This window comes from Chiloscyllium plagiosum, chromosome 29, assembly GCF_004010195.1.
Source record: "Chiloscyllium plagiosum isolate BGI_BamShark_2017 chromosome 29, ASM401019v2, whole genome shotgun sequence".
Taxonomy (NCBI): Eukaryota; Metazoa; Chordata; class Chondrichthyes; order Orectolobiformes; family Hemiscylliidae; genus Chiloscyllium; species Chiloscyllium plagiosum.
Genome location: NC_057738.1, coordinates 42,127,884 through 42,147,094, shown reverse-complemented (window position 1 = coordinate 42,147,094; position 19,211 = coordinate 42,127,884).

Genomic DNA, 19,211 nt, shown 5'->3' with positions numbered 1-19,211 from the left:
CCCACTCCGGCCTATCACCCTCACCTTGACCTCCCTCCACCTATCGCATTTCCAAAGCCCCTCCACCAAGTCCCTCCTCCCTACCTTTTATCTTAGCCTGCTGACACACTTTCCTCATTCCCGAAGAAGGGCTCATGCCCGAAACGTCGATTCTCCTGCTCCTTGGATGTTGCCTGACCTGCTGCGCTTTTCCAGCAACACATTTTCAGCTCTGAACTCCAGCATCTGCAGTCCTCACTTTCTCCTATGTCTCTCTGTAACCTACTACATCCTTCATCACTATCCACAACTCCACCGACGTTAGTGTCGTCTGCAAATTTACGCCCTCATCCAAGTCATTTATAAAAATGACCAACAGCAGTAGACCCAACACCGACCCTTGCGGTGCACCACTGGTAACTGGACTCCAGGATGAACATTTCCCATCAACCACCACCCTCGGTCTTCTTTCAGCAAGCCAATTACTGATCCAAACTGCTATATCTCCCACAATCTCATTCCTCCGCATTTTGTACAATAGCCTACTATGGGGAACCTTATCGAATGCCTTGCTGAAATCCATATACACCACATCAACTGGTTTACTCTCATCTACCTGTTTGGTCATCTTCTGAAAGAACTCAATAATGTTTGTGAGGCATGATCTACCCTTCACAAAACCGTGCTGACTATCCCTAATCAAATTATTCTTTTCTAGATGATTATAAATCCTATCTCTTATAACCTTTTCCAACACTTTACCAACAACTGAAGTGAGGCTCACTGGTCTATAATTACCAGGATTGTCTCTACTCCCTTTCTTGAACAGGGAAACCACAATTGCTATTCTCCTGTCTTCTGGCACTATTCCTGTAGACAGTGACGATTTAAAGATCAATGCCAAAGGCTCGGCAATCTCCTCCCTGGCTTCCCAGAGGATCCTAGTATAAATACCATTCGGCCCAGGGGACTTATCTATTTTCACACTCTGCAGGATTTCTAATACGTCCTCCTTGTGAACCTCAATCACACCTAGTCTAGTAGCCTGTATCTCAGTAATCTCCTCGACAACATTGTCATTTTCTAGAGTGAATACTGTCAAAAAATATTCATTTAGTTCTGCCCCTATCTCCTCTGACTCCACACACAACTTCCCACTACTATCCTTGATTGGCCCTAATCTTACTCTCGTCATTCTTTTATTCCTTAAATACCTGTAGAAAGCCTTAGGGTTTACCCTGATCCTATCCGCCAACAACTTCTCATGTCTCCTCCTGCCTCTTCTGAGCTCTCTCTTTATGTCTTTCCTGGCTACCTTATAATCCTCAAGTGCCCTAACTGAGCCTTCACATCTCATCCTAACATCAGCCTTCTTCTTCCTCTTGACCAGAGATTCCACTTCCTTTGTAAATCACGGCTCCCGCGCTGTATAGCTTCCTCCCTGCCTGACAGGTACATACTTATCTAGGACGCACAGTGGCTTTTCCTTGAATAAGCTCCACATTTCTAATGTGCCCATCCCCTGCAGTTTCCTTCTCCATCCTATGCTTCCTAAATCTTGCCTAATTGCATCATAATTGCCTTTCCCCCAGTTGTAACTCTTGCCCAATGGTATACACCTATCCCATTCTATCACTAAAGTAAACATAACAGAATTGTGATCGCTATCACCAAAGTGCTCACCTACTTCCAAGTCTAACACTTGGCCAGGCTCATTACCTAGTACCAAATCTAATGTGGCTTCGCCCCTTGTAGGCCTGTCTACATACTGTGTCAGGAGGCCCTCCTGCACACAATGGACAAAAACTGACTCATCTATAGTACTCATACTATAGTGTTCCCAGTCAATATTTGGAAAGTTGAAGTCCCCCATGACAATTACCCTGTCTCTCTCACTCCTATCGAGAATCATCTTTGCTATCCTTTCCTCTACATCTCTGGAACTATTTGGAGGCCTTAGAAAACTCCCAACAGGGTGACCCCTCCTTTTCTGTTTCTAAACTTCAGCCCATACTACCTCAGTTGACGAGTATCAAACATCCTTTCTGCAACTGTAATACTGTCCTTGACCAATAATGCCACACCTCCCCCTCTTTTACAATCTTCTCTGTTCTTACTGAAACATCTAAATCCTGGAACCTGCACAACCATTTCTGTCCCTGCTCTAACCATGTCTCTGAAATGGCCACAACATCGAAGTCCCAGGTACCAACCCATGCTGCAAGTTCACCCACCTTATTCCGGATGCTCCTGGCGTTGAAGTAGACATACTTCAAACCAACTTCTTGCTTGCAGGTGCCATCTTGCGTCCCTGAAGCTTGATTTCAGACCTCCCTACTCTCAACCTTTTCTATACTCGAACTACAATTTTGGTTCCCAACCCCCTATTGGATTGGTTTAAACCCACCCCAATAGTCTTAGCGAATTTCCCCCCTAGGATATTGGTACCCCTCTGGTTCAGATGAAGACCATCCTGCTTGTAGAGAAACCACCTACCCCAGAAAGAGCCCCAATTATCCAAGAATCCAAAACCCTCCCCCCTGCACCATCCCTGTAGCCATGTGTTCAACTCCTCTCTCTCCCTATTCCTCACCTCACTAGCACGTGGCACGGGCAACAAACCAGAGACAACAACTCTGTTCTTCCTAGCTCTAAGCTTCCATCCTAGCTCCCTGAATTTTTGCTTTAGATCCCCATCTCTCTTCCTACGTATGTCATTGGTGCCTATGTGGACCACGACTTGGGGCTGCTCCCCCAACCCCCTTAAGGATCCCAGAAACACAATTAGAGACATCACGAACCCTGGCGTCTGGGAGGCAACACACCAACCGTGAGTCTCTCTCGCCTCCACAGAACCTCCTATCTGTACCCCTAACTATGGAGTCCCCAATGATTACTGCTCTGCTCCTCTTCCCCTTTCCCTTCTGAGCAGCAGGGACAGACTCTGTGCCAGAGCCCTGTACCACACTGCTTTCCCTGGTAAGTCATCCCCCGCAACAGTATCCATAACGGTATACTTATTGTTGAGGGGAATGGCCACAGGGGATCCCTGCACTGCCAGCCGGTTCCCTTTCCGTCAATTTAAAGCACAATTTCAATGGGAAGATTTGTTCAGGCTGCAGTCCCAAAGTCTATTTAAAAAGTGATTCAAAGGGACATGCATTGTACTTGTGAAAGACAATGACACAACTGCTTTGTTTGTGAACCTCCTCTGTGTCTGGTACAAAGGTGCAAAACAACAAGAAACAGTTTTTTTTTCCAGAACCTTCTATTTTTATTACAATAATACGTGATAACCCTTTTCTATCTTCAGAACTGGCTAAGAAAGTCACCCAGTTGTGTTGAGGAAACTGCTTCAACTTCACCTTCACCAAGGGAGAGGGAATAAGTATCTCCTGGAAAAGAGTCAGATTGAAAACTGGAATCACTGTTTTGTGCTATTTGTCCAGTTCTCATTCAATTAGAAGAAATGTAACATTTATTTTAAATCAGAAAGATTGAAATAAGTTAACTTGACTCCATCGTTTCCTTTCCCTTGAGCCTGCATTTTGGTTGCACTGAAATAACGAAAGTATGGAAAAAGAAAGGACACTTAACCACAGTGCAGTCACCTTTCGCAGACTGGGTAAAGCTCAGTGTATCAGTTAGCCCACAGGTTTATCACCCCTTCCCAATTCCTTTCCCTCTCATATTCAACGCTTCTCCCACAAGTTAGAGCTGTGCAAATTAGCTTAATACACTGAAGATGTATTTCTGTTTCATTTTGATGTATTGTTTTTCATTGCTGTGTCTTATATCTGAAGTATTTCACTCATTGCCATTAGAACCGGCTCTGAAACAACTCTCCAGTTGGTGGTTGTGATACCTGTTAGAACAGTATGAATCTACTCAGTTAGCTTGGACAACTGGGAGGCTGGTTTGTGATGCAGAGTGATAGCAACAGTACAGATTCAATTCCTATGCTGGCTGAGATGTTGCCAGGAAGAATTCACCCTGTCAATCTCGCCTGAGGTGTGGAGACCCTCAGTTTAAACTGCCACCAGTCTAATGAGAGTGAAGCCCTTTAGTCTGGTAAAAATATGGTGACTTTACTTTTACATGTAGATTTAGTCCTGTACTCCTCAACAAATGCAATAGTTTGTCCCCTCTATACCTGTGAAACGTTGACTGTATTAAGCAGTTAGGATCTGCTCCACTGATATGTATCATGGGGATCAAATTGTCATAGAATCCCTGCAGTGCAAAAGGAGGCCATTCAGCCCATCGAGTCTGCAAAAAGCATCCCACCCAGCTCCAGCAGCCCCCCACCCCCCATTCCCAATACCTGACATTTCCCATGGCTAATCCACCCAGCCTACTCATCCCTGGACACTATAGGTAAATTCCCACAGCCAATCCACATAGTCTGCATGTCTTTGGACTGAAGTACCTGGAGGAAACCCACACACACGCACACACACAATGAGAATGTGCAGACAAACAGTCACCCAAGTTTGGAATTGAATCCAGGTCCCTGGTGCTGTGAGGTATCAGTAAGCCACTGTGTCACCTTTGAGAGAATAAAATATAACAGTCCAAAGAGAAGAAATATCTGGAACTATAGCAGCAACTGCAAAGTTCAGCTGAGGGGGAGTGAGGTTTATGATGTAAGTGAGGATGTGTGACTCATTATAAAACCGCTAAAGCCTTTGCATCTTCACAGTTTTGGGCACTGCCTGTGCAGTATGGTGAGATTACACCTAAAGAGCTCCTTGCAGACTGACCACAGGAAATGTGGCTCATCGTGCAGTGGGAGAGCAATGTGCCTGGGGAATGACCTCAAATACTGGTGCTGTTTCTTCCAAGAAGCAAAGAGCACGAGGTAGCAAAGGACAGGGGCAAGCTAGGAAAATCACAGAGTGCAAGCAAAATCAGATTGTCCTTGCTTGCAGAAAGCTGTACAATTCTGACATCAGGCTCCACAGCCATGTTAGAATATACAGATGAGTCTATGCAAGCAAAAAAATGCCATCGTCAGTAATAAACAGAAAGAAACAATAATTGGTAACAGTTTCCCCAATCTGCCTTTCCTGTTCCAGTCGAAGTAATGGAAATGATCCAATTTGGCATCCCTTCCAATCAAAAGGCATTCCAAGGTCTACTAGCCCCTTTACATAAAGGAACACCTCCTATCCCCTGAAGACCATAGTGACAGCCTGAGTTTCCCAGATACCACTTTCCAGGGATGACAAACTACAAAAAAGATAACATGGGATTAGCTCCAAAAGCCTTCTGAAAATGATGGATATATTATTGTCTAAAGATTACTTATTCCAATCTCAAACCAAGTGCAAAATTACAGAGTGCAAGGGTTTTATTAAAGTAAGGTGCAATATATCTTCATCAAAATTGTTTGTTATTATTAATTTATATTCTTTTATCTTACAGGGAAAACAGATAATGTTTCATTGATGTCACAGGATCAGTGCCAAGTGTATACAGAGTGTACAGTAAAATGCTCTTCATTCTACCTTAATAGCAGGAGGACATTTCAACCATATCGTGTTTGTAGCAAAATTGCAAACACAGGAATAAATTTTAAAGTTTGGTTTGGTGTGTGCGTTGAGGATGTATAGTTGCAAAACAGAAGGTAATGGATCGGCTGCAGTTATACATTCACTCAGTTTGCTCTTACTCTGGGAAGGATAATTGAGCAGCATGGATAGTCCAAAGATAATCTGCAATCACACATTTTACTCACAAAATCTGTATAATTTATAGTTTTACAGTTAATAGCAAATAGCAGAAAATGAACTTCTAACCCCAACTTTAATTAGAAAAGAATCCTCAGTGCAACAGTGTTTATTATTTTATTTTGAGCAGTAGCTGAAAATGTGTTGCTGGAAAAGCGCAGCAGGTCAGGCAGCATCCAGGGAACAGGAGAATCGACGTTTCGGGCATAAGCCCTTCTTCAGGAATGAGGAAAGTGAGCAGTAGTAAATCCACTGGTCCTTCCTAATGAGATGAGGGGCTTATTGAATATGAATTTGAACTAAATTGAAAAGATAAGAAAACATAAATAGTGAAAACTATTCAACACTTCATTTTGGAAATCATGAACGTTTTCCCCAGAATCCACCTTGAGCTTACCCAAAATGTTTCAGCCGAGGATCTTTCAAACTGGCAAAAGAATCACAGGGAAAAAGGTAGGAGATTGGCACCAGGTAACAGACTCTGGGAGCTGTGCAGCACGAGAACAGACCCTGAGGTCCAACTCATCCATGCTGACCAGATATCCTGACCTAATCTAGTTCCATTTGCTAGCACTTGGCACATATCCTTCTAAACACTTCCTATTCATATGCCCATCCAGATGTATTTTAAATGTTGTAATTATACCAGCCTCCACCACTTCCTCTGGCAGCTCATTCCACACACATACCACCCTCTGTTTGGAAAAAGTTGTCCTTTTTAAATTTTTCCTCTCTCACACTAAACCTATGCCCTCTAGTTCTGGACTCCCCCACCCCAGGGTAAAAACCTTGTCTATGGCAAAGGCATAATGGGCCAACAGGCTCTCCAGTTCACCTTAGCAATTCTTTGAATTGTTAGAGAATGAAGCAATGATGTAGGTGCTAATGCCAATGGACACATCATCCAGAATCCCTGGGCAATCCTCAAGGAATACTGGTTCAAATCCCACTATGACGTATGATGAGTTTTTAATCCAATACAATATAAAATTTAATAAAAAGGCTAACCTAACTGTAATGATGTAACCACTGTTGACTGTTGTTAAAAAAAATTTCCTAATGCCTGTCTAAAAAAAATCAGTAATACACTTTACCTGGTCTGGCCTACAGATGATCCCAAACACACAGCAGTGTAGTTGACTCTTTCCTGCCTTCTGAAATAACTCAGTAAGCTATTCAGTTGTATTAATCTGTGACAAAACCTAAAGAAAGGAATGAATCACCTTTTGTCAATGTACAAACGGCAACAGCAAATACTATCTTATAGAACCTGCAAAGTCCACCTCACTAACACATTCATGCCAAACCGGGAGAAATATCTAATGAAGCAGACAACCAGACATTAATGTTATATCTCGCAGATAACCTAACAATACTATCCAATCATTTTGTCTCACCAGCAGAGCAGAGCAAACCAGAGGTGGTGGCACACTGGTGCACAGTGTGGAGGAAATTTTCATGGGAGTCTTCAATATTGACTCTAGACTCCATGGAACTTTGTGGAATCAAGTCAAACATGGACTGATGTTTGTGCTGATGACCACTTACCACCCACCCCCTAGACAATTGAATAAGTGTTCCTCTATTTTGAACAATACTTAGAGGAAGCTCTGAGGGTAACACAGAATATGTCTGGTTGGAGGAGTTCAACGTCCATCACCAAGAATGGTTTGGCAGTTGCACTACTGACTGAGTTGATGAAGTCCCTACTGCTGGCCTGGGGCAATGGCAACTGGTGAGAGAACCAACAAGAGGAAAAAATCCACTTGACTTCGACATCACCATCTTATCTGTGAGCAGAGCACAATCTTTGTGTTGATAAAGATACACCTTCATACTGAGGATATCTTCCCTCTTATAGAGTGGCACTATCACCATGCTGAATCGAATCACCTTTGAACAAAACTAAAAATTCAAAACTGGGCCTCCGTGAGATCCTCTGAGCTTTCAATAATGTCAGAATTAGATTCAACTGCAACTTGTAACCTCGAGGCCAGACATATCCACCAGTCTACCATTGCCATCAAGTGCATTCACATAGGACAAATCCAACCCAGCCAATGACTGACCAATTAGTCCATACTGAATCATCCAGAGATGGAAGAGGATGTCAACAGCTCACAAATGCTCAGTTTCAACTCTGCCAGGCCATTTGCTTCTGACCTCATTAAATCTTGATTCAAATGTGGATGAAAATGCTGAACTGTGGAGGGGATACCAAGGCAGCATTTGACCAAGTTTAACATCAAGGACCCTGAGCAAAGCTAGAGTCAAGTGGAATCTCTGCTGGTTGGAGCCATAGCTAGCACAAAGGTTGTTCGTAAAAGTCAGTCATCTCAGCTCCCAGAAATCTCTTCAGGAATTGCTCAGGGTGGTATCTTAGGCCAAACCACCTTCAGCTGCTTCATCAATCACCTTCCCTTCATTGTTAGGTTAGAATGAGGATACTCGCTGATGATTGCATAACTTTCAGTACCATTTCCAACACCTCAGATACTGAAGCGATCCATGTCCATATGAAGCAAACCCTGAACAACATCCAGGGCCTCATTCCTGATGAAGTGCTAATGCCCGAAACATCGATTCTCCTGCTCCTCGGAGGTTGCCTGACTGGCCATGCCTTTCCGGCACCACACTCTCGAGTTTGATCTCCAGCATCTGCAGTCCTCACTTTCTCCTACTCAAGTAACAGATGCCAGGCAATGACCAACTCTAACATGACAGTACCTAACCATCACTCCTTGAAGTTAAATGGTGCTATCGTCGCTGAATCCCCTACTCTCAATATGCTGGGATTACTAATGACCAGAAACTCAACTGTACCAGCCATCCAAATACTGTGGTTACAAGAGCAGGTCAAAGGCTAAGAATTGTTCGGTAAGTAACTCACCTCCTGACTGCCCAAAGCCTGTCCATCATCTATAAGGCACAAGTCAGGAGTGTGATGGAATAGTCCTCACTTGCTTGGATGGGTTCATCTCCAACAGCATTCAGGAACAAAGCAGCCCACTTGTTTGGCACCCCATCCACCACCTTCAACATTCATCCCTTTCACCATTGCTGCGCAGTGTCAGTAGTGTGTATCATCTACAAGTTGTGCTGTAGTAACTCACCAAGGTTCTTCTGACAACACCTTTTAAATCTGCAACCTATCACACGTGGAAGGCCAAGGATATTAGATATATGGGAACATATATCCACTGCAAGTTCATCTCCAAGCCACATACCACCTTGGCCTAGAATTATGTTGCTGTTTTGTCACTGCCTCTGTGTTATAATCCTGGAATCCCTTCCTGAACAGAACTGTGGGAGTCCGCTACATCCCAAGGACTGCAGCAGTTCAAGAAGACAGCTCAATACCACCTTGTCAAAGGTAATTAGAGGTGGGTGATGAATCCTGAACTGGCCAGTAACACCCACATCCTGTAAATGAATTATACTAACAACAGTCTTATCTCATTAGCCTGGAATAGACTAAAAGAATTGCAAGAGTATTCATGAAACCGTGAAGAGTAAACAACATAAATCCTATTGATGAAATATGAAGATTCTTACTCCTTTGAGTTGGCAAGAAAATAATTGTGAGCAGAATGTTACAGCACACTGAGGTAAAATAACTAAATCTGCGAATCTTAAGCCACTCAAAATGAAAGTACCTCAGGGCTTTGTTATAATTGTCATCTCTGAAACTTATTCTCAAAGCATTTTACTAAATTATCCATAATTTACTTTGTGCCTGATAAATAAATTGAAAATGTCAAACAAGACTCAGAAACACTTTCCAGGCAAGGTCTATCAATAACATTAATGGAAAAGCCCAGTATTCAGCATTAGTCTCATTATGATGTCAGTAGGATAGAGGATGTCCCCTGAAAGATTAACTAGTGGCAGCTTGTTAACAAACCATGCCTTCAAGAGGCAAATTGTTTGGTTTTAAATTTACAAGTTACTTGCTTAAGAAGAAACAAAATCCAGTGATAGCGCCTGCACTGAGAAAGGAAAGATCAGAGGAACACTTTGTTATTGCGCTGAGTTGGGCTTGGTGCCAATCTCAGGGAACTGCAGCTGTGGATAGTCTGCCTCCTGCAGTCTAACTCGATTTTCCTGATTGCTGGTGTTCGAGGAGCACACATCATCAGCTCACCGCATCTGTCTTTGCACCTGACTCCAAACAACCATGGAGAATTGTGCAATTCACTCATGGTAATGAGAATGAAAATTTGAATAAAATACACTTAAACATTAGCTACAAGGTGGGTGTATTTGTAATTCTCTCCGCAGAAGGTGAATAACCAGTAAGACTTAACTAAAAGCAGTGGGAATTCTACAGCAACATAGTCAAGCTTCTGTTTCAGAGAAAATTTAGCGTCAGCTCAAAAATATCCATAATTATGCTTGTCCCAATCGTATAGTGAATGTAAAACCTGTCTTCTATCCAGATGGTCTGGCGTTTAACTTCTTGAGCTTGAGGTTCTTGTCAGTTATGCACACCTGCAACTGTTGGTAATTATTTTTGTCAGTTCCTGGTGAGTTTTATATGCTGAGAAGCAGAAGCTGGGGAGGTCGTTTATCTGTGTGGATGCAAGATGCAGATGTCAATCACTCCTGGAGCATTATAAATGGTAGATTCAGAGAGTGATACTATGCCGAGATAAACTTTTCCAGAAGAGAGTTGCAGTGCAGTGTGCAGTCTCTGGTTAACATTACCGCAAGATATTGGTTACTAAAACCACTCAATAATTTGACATTCTATAGTGCTGAGCTCCACATGCACTGGCTATCCCATTGATTTCACAGAAGTGAATATGTGAGAAGCACAAACTGCTAAAAATGGATTGGGGTAAAATGACAATTGAGACTATTGCTTGAGCTGTTAGACTACAGCATTCTCATTCTCTTCAATATTTGATGTGATTATGTGAAAGTTTGCCATGTTTGAAACTCAATTCTTGTGACTCGATAGAGGTCTTGGCTGATATTGAATTAATTTCTCAGTCTGCATTACTTTTGACTAAGTGGAAACTGAGTTAAGTGCATAACCCAAAGCTAACTAATACTGACCACTTAACTCAAACACTCAAAGAACACTGTTTTGATGAATATCTCTCACTGCTCCTCTAACAACATATTCGCTTTAATTCTGTACCAATACACAATGTTGAATTCAGATGAGAGTTAGGCATTATTACAAGCATCATTTCTGTTCTAAAACACATTTGTTATGGCCTTAATCTCAATGGATATTTCAATTACAGACCCCAATTGGAGCAAGAATTCTATTTACTTCGGGCGGGATTTTATGTTTGAAGGGTTTAGAACTAATAAATACTCAAAATTGCAAAACAATTAGAGGTTTTGTGCAGGCTCATGATTTCTCACATGGTGCATTCTTAATGTTGGTCTTGGATAAGACATAGTCCCAGGAAGAAAGTGCAGTGTTTGTCACCTCCTTGTGAAAAAAAAACCTTTTCTGAAATTTCTTATGTTCCCTGTAGAGACTGCTAACCTTTTAACAAGACTTGCATTTCTCACCAGCTGACTAAAATTACCAAAGGGCAAGAGTTATTTTACATTTTAAAGCTTTTACTGTAACAGGCAAACTCAAATCAGCATAGAGTGAACAATACCTCACAGGCAATTCTTGCACCAATTTCAAGCAAAAGATCTTTTAACAGTGACTAAATACCACAAATACTAACTGCCTTCTGCAACCTTTTTGCTGTAATCTGCACTTCTGATAATTGCAGAGACAATTGCTCAGTCTCTCCTAGCTCTATAGCAGACTTACTTAATTATCATGCAAAGTTGAAATGTGTAATGCCCTGCAAAGATTGTTCCACTCAACCTAGGTTTTTCAGATTTTTACCAAGAAGGCAACTCTCTGTTCTTGCACATTTAAAAGCCCCATCTCTGTTGGCTCAACGGAAAACAAGCTGACCCAAACATCTGTCTTGATTCCGCTCTGTGTCCCTATTGTAGCTTTCTTAATTTCCCTACTTCTCAAAACAAAACAGCTTTCCTTTATCAATGAGACACCATGGAGAACTGTTAACATTGCCACTTAGTCTTTCAATGGAGTTCTGCTTGCTTTTCTATGAACTCACCATTTCCCTTTAAGAACATCCTACTTCACAGGCGTTAAAGGGAATATATTTGAACATAACCATGTTGCAATGTTCAGCATTCATGACAATTATTAAACAAATGGTGTCTTTGCATTTGTTTCACAATATAATCAGAATTTCAAAGTACAGTGCTCCCAAAATTCTAGAACTTGGAGGAGAGTGAGTTTGTGTAGTGGGATTTTGGGATTCAGTGTGATGTTTGTGGAGTTTCTAACCCATATGTATAAATCATTAGGATTCTAAATTTCAAATTTTAAATTAGAAGCAGTCCAGTTTTGTTAAAGTACTTTTTTTTTAAAAGGTGAGGAAGTCATTTGGAATAGGGGCAGAAGTACATCATTTCCAAGAAGGCAGGGTAAGTCTCTTTCTGTGGTGTTAATGGATAAAATATTTATACTGCCAAGTTCATGTCAGGCTGAGAAAACAGATCAAAGCTACTGATTTTGTTTTGTCTTCAAAGCAGATTGTTCAAATTTCAGTTCAGGGGAAGAAGTCACCCGAAGGGAAGCAGTTTTAACCTGGGAACCATTTAGTTTATGAGAATGTTCCATCTATCCAAAGTGAAAGATCCATCAGATCTAAGAGAGATTCATGTCCATGGATTCAGAAGGCAACTGGAAAACTGTCTCCACAATCCAAGGTAAAGAATTGGGGAGAGTTAGTTGAGTAAAGAACTTGAAATGTTGAAAAAGAAGTGATGATTATCTGAGATTTGAATATCTGCTATGCATATCACTGGAAAACAGGTTGAAACTTATTTGTGGTATTTATGTTAAGTTCGTTCTAAACTGTGACATTATAAATATCTTTTATGTTATCAAACCATGTTCTGCAGATCAAGAATGTTTGAAGCCTTACATGTTTATGTGTTCAGTAACTGACAATCACCAAATGCAAAGAACTAAGCATATGATCTATCAAACCAGGCTTCATTCTAATATCATCAGTTGGGATCTTAACAGTTGTTAGTCTTCCATTACATGACTTTACCTTCTCAAATGCCCTTGAGAATAAATTAAAAAGCAACATTTGCAGGAGTTGCTCATCAAGGCAGTAAGAGAGAAGTTATTGCAGTGTGCAGTAAGAGGGAAACTATTATTTTCATCTGAAATCCTGACTGCAATGAACTGAAACCTAATTTCTCAGATGCTGGCATGTTGGAGAATTTGGGCTCTGCCACTATCCTGGTCACCTACAACATGCATTTGGAAAGCTGGCAGAGAATTCCTTTACGGCTTTCTGTCTTACTTCCAATCATCATTTCATGACAAGACCACAGTTCATTATCCATACATGCTGCTAGATTTTGACATGTTCTACTCCTCTGCTTCTTCCTACTCTGTCTCACTATTTGCTAACTCTTCAAAAACAATATCTATAGACCCTGAGTGGGAGTTCTCTGGACTACTCAGAAAAAAAGTGACAGTACAAAAATAAACCCTGCATTATGAGATAATTGCTGAATATCCTTATTGTTTCCTTTGACATTCTTTGTCCAAGTTATTTTAGGCTCGTTAGATTATTCTTACAATGGTGACCTCCTGTGTGAGTTTCTGAGCTTTAACCTTGTCTTATATTTCAGATTCATAGTCTCTCTCTCTTCCTTCATCCACAATGACCTCATATCTGAAGTAGCTCTTGACTGCTCATTGTATCCCATTAGTGCTGCCATTTGCATGTTCCAAAACTTCACTGACCATTATTCATATTACCTAAATGCCAATTATGTTCGATAACAAATGCCTTAGTGCTATTAATAGAGAGCTAGACAACTTGTTGCTCTGATTGACTGCTGAATTGCACAGCCAAACTGTCAGAAATAACATTAATTAAAGTTTTGCGTTTCCATGAGTTCCAACATTAGCAATAAAAAGAAGAAAAAATGCAAATGCACATGGAATGAGATTTTAACTCATTCAAAACCCACTCACTCACATTGAAATCAAATCTAGTCTGTGCTGGTGGTATGTAGCAACTGACCAATCTGCATCTTCCAAAGCCACAATCTCTATAACCTAGAAGGACAGGGGTAACAGGCACTTGGGAGCACCCAGCATTGCTAAAGTCTCCCAGCTGCCCCACCAACCCAGAATGGTATCACTGACTCTTGACTTTTCCAGGGTCAAAATCCTGTCTCCATAACCTTTCACTCATTCCACATATCCAGGACATGTGAACCATAGCTCATATGAAGACCCTTCTAACTGTGAAACCATAGCATAAGTTGACCGACCTGGAAATATTAACCCTGTATTTTTTCACAAGGTTTCTTGTGACATAGTAGTAGTGTCCCTATCCATGCCCTAAGAGGCCTGGGTTCAAGTTCTGCCTGCTCAAGAGGTGTGTCATTACATCTTTGAACAGGATGACTTGAAATGTCTCCTCTCATGGACGCTGCCTGCCCTGGTGAGTATTCTTTGTTCTTATTACAACAGCACTTTGACAAGATAGCAAAATGTTAACTTCAGGCAATCTCAGGTCCAGAGTTTCTTCATCTTTCTGTGTGCAATATAATCTAATTGTGTGATTGCATTGTTTCTGAAGGGGTGAAATAAAATTTTACAAATCTTAAACCATCAAATATTTAGCAGCCCTGTCTGTGAGTCATTCTGTGCAGTTTCAGTCCAGATTATCCTTCGTGCTGAGTAGACTAGTTAAGGGAACATTGTGATTATGTTTGTGAAGTTGGAGGCCGGATGAATCATTTGAAGTTATAAAGTCAAATGTCACCTCCCACAGTTTGTGAACTTAGTTCAGTTTGTTAAATAAGTAGTTAAAAAGTTTGCATCAGTGACCATTAGCTATCGGATTGTTGTAAAAACATGTCTATTTCACTCATGTTCTTTAAGGAGGGACCCACAGCAACCTGACTTTTAACTGCCTCTGAAATGACCTCAGTAACCAGTGAGGCAGCTCACTACTACCTTTGCAATGGCATGTAGCTGCTGGCCTTATCAATGATACTCATAAACAAACATAAATAGACTTGTTTGTGATGCAACGTGACACCAACAGACTGGGTTCAATGCCCAATACCAGCTGAGGTGACCACGAAGGACTCTCCTTGTCAACCTCCCCCCACTCCCCGTTAAGTTGTGCTGGCCCTCAGGTTAAACCCACCATCAGTCATCTCCTTCTATTCACGGAGTAGCTCTCTATTCTGGTAAGACTGTGGAGATTTTATGTTTTTACTCTAGATAAAAGAGGAAGTGCACATTATGGAATAATTAAGAGTTTTGCTGAGGCGCGTCAGAATAATGTATGTAAATGAATGTATCTTTTAAAGAAATTGAATATTGTTCATGTCCAACAAAAGAAAAGTTAGAGAGATCTGAACTTGCAGAGTTTATATCTCAAACCACTGCTTGCACTAATCTCCTGAGGACTACCTCCCAATTTATTACCAGATTTGTAGAAATGCAAATAGTGAAACTGAATTGAAGCCTTGAAATATAGCCCAAGTTGCCCCAGAACAGGGGTAGGATTACATGTCTTTTCATTTGAGTGCATTGTCCAATTAAACTGACAGTACTTTCTTTGATCTGATTTAGAATGTGAGCAATTGATATGAGATCCTTTTGGTAGAACCAGGCTACAAATATTAAAGTTGCTGAACTACAATTTGCTTTTCATGGAATGAGGACATCACTGGCCAGGCTAACAATTCCCATTTCTAACAGAGAGCAGTCAAGAGTCAATCATGTTGCTGTGGCCATGGAACCCGACCAAGTAGGAATGGTGATTTCCTTCCCTAAAGGGCATTAGTGCACAGATGTCTTTTTTCCTGACAATTGATCCAATAGTCAGCATTGGGGCAGCATGGTGGCTCAGTGGTTAGCGCTGCTGCCTCACAGCGCCAGGGACCCGGGTTCAATTCTAGCCTTGAGCGAATTTTGTGTGTGGAGTTTGCACATTCTCCACGTGTCTGTGTGGGTTTCCTCCAACGATGTGCAGGTTAGGTGGATTGGCCATGATAAAATTGCCCATAGTTTTCAGGGATGTGTAGATTAGATGCATTAGTCAGGGGAAATATAAGGTAATGGGTCTGGGTAGGATACTCTTCACAGGGTCAGTGTGGACTTGATTGGCCGAAGGACCTGTTTCCACACTATAGGAATTCTAATTCAAATTAGACTTTTAATTCCAGATTTTATTGAATTTAAATTCCACCACCTGCTGTGACGATGCCCAGAACCTTACCTAGGTCTCTGCATTAATAGTCCAGCAATAGTTCCACTGGGCCATCACCTCTCCTTTATTTAACACCTTGAAAGTAACGAAGCAACTCATTGTGCTTCACAGTGGTGCTACTAATTAAAATGTTCCTTGAACCACCTCAAGAGATCGAAGGACAGCTGACCAACGGCTGCCACCTTTCCTACGATTCAATAGTGACTACACTTGAGAATTTCTTTGTTTTGCTGTTCACCATTTTGAAACATTGATCATGAAAAACACTATACAAATTCTGAATGTTTGTTTGTCTTAAAGGGGGGATAAAGTGAAGAGGCAAAGATGTTCAGAGAAATAATTCAGTTCACAACACACACCAATATGACCGACAGTAGTGGAATGATTAAAATGTCCAACAATCTCTTCAGATGAGGGTTGCGATGGCATATTAACTAAATCCACAGACAACACCAAGATAGGTAGGTAAGTGTGTTGTGAAGAAGATTTGATAAGGTTGCAGATGAATCTTGCTAAGTTGAGTGAATGGGCAAAAATGTAATAGACAGAGTATAACGTGGAAAACTGTGCAGTTGTTCACATTATCGGAAGGAATAACAAGGCAGCGTATTGCCTAAATGGAGAACAACTGCAGAATTCTGAAGTGCAGGGGAATTTAGATGGTTCTAGTGCATGAATCACGAGAGGTCATAGTCTTAGGAAAAGGAGTAGCGAATTTAAAACAAAGTTGAGGAGAAACCACATCTCCCAAAAGGCTGTCAACCTGTGGAATTTGCTATCACAAAGTGCGGTGGATGCTGAGACAGTGAGTACATTTAAGGAGGAGTGAGACAGGGTTTTAATCGGTAATGAGTTGAAGCTATATGGGGTGAAGGCAGGAAAATGGGGGTGAGGAGCACGTCAGCCATGATCCAATGGTGGAGCAGACTCAGTTGGCCTGAGTCTGCTCCTATATCTTATGAATTTATGAACTTATAAAATATTAGTGTATAGATTAGTGTACAAATCACACAACACCAGGTTATAGTCCAACAGGTTTAATTGGAAGCAATAGCTTTCGGAGCGTTGCTCCTTCGTCAGGGGGTTGTGGAGGACATAATTGTAAGACACAGAATTTATAACAAAAGTTTACAGTGTGATGTAACTGAAATTATACATTGAAAAATACCTTGATTGTCTGTTGAGTCTTGCATCTGTTGGAATACCATGATAGTTTCACTTCTTTCATATGTAAATCACAAAACTTTTTTTAAAAAGTTATTAACATATTATCTAGCTAACACCAATTGTTACAGTTAGCCTGAGAATGTAACTTTAAAAAATAAATTTTGTGATTTGCATATGAAAAAAGTGAAACTATCATGGTATTCGAACAGATGAAAGACTCAACAGATAATCAAGGTATTTTTCAATGTATAATTTCAGTTACATCACACTGTAAACTTTTGCTATAAATTCTGTGCCTTACACTTGTGTCTTCCACAACCACCTGATGAAGGAGCGACGCTCCAAAAGCTAGTGCTTCCAATTAAACCTGTTGGACTGTAATCCAGTGTTGTGTGATTTTTAACCAGATACAGCAAGTAATCTAGAATGGTAATGGGATGCTGTCCTTAGTTCGGGAAAGAATTGAACCTAAAAGAAGGAAGCTATGCTTTAGTTATACAGGGCATTGGTGAGACCTCAGATTGAATACTCTGTGTAGCTTGAATCTCCTTAATCAGGGAAGAAAGTAGATGTGTTGGACGTGGTTCAGGGAGTGTGCACCAGATTGATAGCTGGAGTGAAGATAGTTTGGACAGATTGGGCTTGTTTTCACTGGAGTTTATACAAGTGAGGTGTAATTTCCTTGAAGTGTATAAAATCCTGTGTGACCTTCACAAGGTGAAGATGAAAATCATGTTTCCCCTTGGAGGTCAGTCTGGAATGAGAGTTCTGAAGAAGAGTCGTACAAGACTCAAACATTAACCTTGTTTCTCTGTCCATGGATGCTGATGGATCTGTCGAAGTTCTCCAGCATTCTCTGTTTTCATTCCTGAATTAGCAGGAAGTGTTTTAAACCTAACTGTCATCCTTTCAAGGTTGAGATGCAAAGAAATATCTCAAAGAGTTGGCTGAGTTTGGAAACCCCTGCCTCAAAAAGCAGTAGAGGTGGGGTCACTGGATATTTCTAAGAAGGAGGGAGATAGGTTCCTGTTAGGTAAGGGAATCAGAGATAGACAGAAATGTGGATACAAAACACAAACAGATCAACCATGATTTTATTGAACGGTGGTACAGGCTCAAGTGATTAAATGATCTACTCTGCTTCTTTTTCATTTGCTGATATTTTCATATCAATCTGGTATGAATCAGTATCAAAAAGATGTGTTTTTTAGATGTTGGTAAATATAAACTTTACTTTATGTTTCTTTTCAGCACATATCTCAATGCGTTTAAATCAATGCTTTTCTATAGCTAAATCTGTCAGTGCGTGTTTGAACAAGCACCTTATTATATGGACGGCATATTTAAATTAAAAGGCAAAAGGTTGAATAATCGCGTCACTATTTTGAAAATGTCATTGGTAAAATTCACCTGCCTGACAATTCTGTCTGATTGATTTGATCCATGTCCTAGTCTCAATTGATGTTTAAATGTGCAGTTTAATCCCTTCCTGGTCCAACATTACTTTATTTACCAACCAGCTGTGTAATTTCATTTACATCCTCATTACAATAAAGGTTGCTGAAGCTGATTATTCAGTACTGCTTGCCAGTCAGGCACACATCCAGATGAAATACCCTGGACAAAGGGGTTTGACTCATAGAAACCAAACATATCATGGATACTTTTGAACATTGCCAGTGAAGTGAGATCACAGAAGCACAGAATTATTGCAGAATGAGGCCAGTTGATCCATTATCTCTCGAATATCTGCAACCCACTTCAATGCTGTACTTTGGAATACCCTGATAATTTTCATTGCAATGTTGCTGCCTCTTCACATTGGGGTAAGCACCCATCTTTTGGATTAGACCAGGCTGCACCTTGCTTGTTCCCCTAATGCTCACTCACTCTGCACCCAACTTGATACTCACAGTATCTTTGCATTGCTTTGCTCCCTCAGCCAGAGAATAAAAAGGACTTCTGTCCAGACTTGATATCCAGCACAAACCTAAAGCCAAGCAAGTGGTCTGGTTGT